This window comes from Octopus bimaculoides, chromosome 4 (genome assembly GCF_046866305.1).
Source record: "Octopus bimaculoides isolate indiv1 chromosome 4, ASM4686630v1, whole genome shotgun sequence".
Lineage (NCBI taxonomy): Eukaryota > Metazoa > Mollusca > Cephalopoda > Octopoda > Octopodidae > Octopus > Octopus bimaculoides.
In genome coordinates, this window is record NC_142931.1 from 39616650 (window position 1) to 39619149 (window position 2500).

The 2500-nt window shown below is 45.2% G+C and overlaps 2 protein-coding genes across 6 annotated transcripts in view; both read left to right on the plus strand.

The window, feature by feature from the left end:
- The window catches only part of LOC106881146 (cyclin-dependent kinase 4), a 104024-nt gene that overhangs the window by 99524 nt on the left and 2000 nt on the right, over positions 1-2500 (plus strand). For all 3 annotated transcript variants that reach the window (XR_016241461.1, XR_016241462.1, XM_089350613.1), the window contains one exon: positions 1-2500. This exon is cut by the window's left edge; it is cut by the window's right edge and continues 2000 nt beyond it. The gene's annotated coding sequence lies outside the window, so the exon portion shown is untranslated.
- LOC149136022 (uncharacterized) overlaps positions 1-2500 on the plus strand; it is a 74513-nt gene that overhangs the window by 3525 nt on the left and 68488 nt on the right. The gene's annotated exons all lie outside the window — the stretch shown is intronic.

Here is a 2500-nt window from a genome sequence, read left to right on the forward strand (position 1 = left end):
GGTACGCATAAGTGTACTGGCTGGGCCTTAGATTTAGGTCTCACTTGGTTTGCCGGGTCTTCTCGAGCACAGTATATTTCCAAAGGTCTCGGTCAGAAGTCATCGCCTCGGTGAGACCCAATGCCTGAAGGTTGTGCCTTACCACCTCATCCCAGGTCTTCCTGGTCCTACCTCTTCCACAGGCTCCCTCAACCGCTAAGGTGTGGCACTTTTTCACACAGCTATCCTCATCTATTCTTGCTACATGACCATACCAGCGCAGTCGTCTCTCTTGCACACTACAACTGATGCTTCGTAAGTTCAACTTTTCTCTCAAGGTACTGATACTCTGTCTAGTATGCACACTGACATTACACATCCATCGGAGCATACTGGCTTCATTCCTTGCGAGCCTACGCATGTCCTCAGCAGTCATGGCTCATGTTTCACTGCCATGAAGCATGGCTGTTCGTACACATGCGTCATACAATCTGCCTTTTACTCTGAGAGAGAGACCCTTTGTCGCCAGCAGAGGTAAGAGCTCTCTGAACTTTGCCCAGGCTATTCTAATTCTAGCAGCTATGCTTTCAGTGCACCCACCTCCACTGCTAATTTGGTCACCAAGATAGCGGAAGCTATCAACCACTTCTAGTTTTTCTCCTTGGAATGTGGCAAAAGTTGTTTTCTGCACATTCCCAGTATTTATAGCTCCAGAACATCTGCTGCAAACAAAAACTAACTTCCTAGTTAACCATCCTTTGATATTGCTGCACCTCTTATGTGTCCATAGCTTGCACTGGGTGCATCTTATAGAGTTACTTCCCACTCCTTTTCTACAGATCGAGCAGGGCCATCTACCCGAAGGGGTTTGTGTTTTGTCTGCCTTCCTACTTATGAGGACTTTGGTTTTAGCTAGGTTGACTCTAAGGCCCTTCGATTCTAGTCCTTGCTTCCATACCTGAAACTTCTCCTCTAATTGTGATAGTGACTCAGCAATTAGTGCAAGGTCATCAGCATAGAGGAGCTCCCAGGGGCATCCTGTCTTGAATTCCTCTGTTATAGCCTGGAGAACTATGATAAATAGGAGGAGGCTGAGGACAGAACCTTGGTGGACCCCTACCTTCACCCGGAATTCTTCACTGTACTCTCTGCCAACCCTCACCTTACTGACAGAGTTTCTGTACATGGCTCGCACAGCTTTCACTAACCATTCTTCTATCCCTAGTTTCCTCATTGACCACCAGATGAGAGATCGGGGGACCCTGTCAAAGGCTTTCTCCATATCAACGAAAGCCAGGAACAGGTTTATCCTTGGCTAGGTATTTCTCCTGAAGCTGTCTTACCAGAAATATAGCATCAGTGGTGCTTTTCCCAGGCACAAACCCAAACTGCATCTCATCTAAGCTGACTCACTCCCTAAGCAGTTGAGCTATGACCCTCTCCGTGACTTTCATTACCTGATCTAAATTATTAGTATCTTGTTTTTTTTCTTTTTTTCTTTTCTGGACTTTTTTTTTGGTCATATGACATGTATGGTTCCAAGTGATGTTTGTTGTTGTTGCTGTTGTAATTTTGCCTCAGATCAGCATAATTAAGCAGACCTATGGTCAAAGGTGTTTCACCTCTCAATTTGTCTTTTTTTTTTTTCAACATGTAATATATTTAGGACTATAATATCTATAATGTCCTTCCTTCTTTACCATCCCATCTATGTTCTGATCCCTGTTCCTTGTGAGTATGCCCTGGCACTTTGCCACCATCTCTCTCCTGCTTTTTTTTGCACTCTTGCTGTCTTCCACTCTTTTTCTCTTGCTCTTACCACTGGCTGGGTAACTGTGTATCTCCTTTACAGCAGCACATCTGTTTCTGTTCTCATTTTTGATCACTCTCTCTCTCTCTCTCTCTCTCTCTCTCTCTCTCTCTCTCTCTCTTGTTGGGTAAACATGTACCTCCTGTACAGCAAGACACCTGTTTCTGTCTCTTTGCCTCTCTGCCACACTCTAACTTTTCATCTCTGACACAAGATCACCTCCTCCAATGCCCCCTCCCCTCTCAAAGTTTCTTTGTCTTGCAAGTTACTTGGTGACCCTGCCAGTGCTGGTGCCACGTAAAAAGCATCCAGTCGACACTGTAAAGTGGTCGGCATTTGGAAGGGCATCCAGCCGTAAAAATCATGCCAAAACTGACCTCACCTGTGCTGTTGCCATGTAAAAAGCACTCAGTCCACTCTACAGGGTAGTTGGTGGTAGGAAGGGCATCCAGCCGTAAAAACTGTGCCAAAACAGACACAGAAGTTGGATGCAGTCTTCTGCCTGGCTAGCTCCTATCAAACTGTCCAACTCATGCCAGCATGGGAGGAGGACGTTAAAAGATGATGATGATGATGGTGTGGCTACCGTTTCTTTCTTAATTACATGGTTTCAGGTTCAATCCATATTTAATCTATCATAGCCACAGGTTGACCCAAGTCTTATGAGTAAAATTAAGTAGATGGAGACTGCAGAAGCCAACTGGAGAAGCA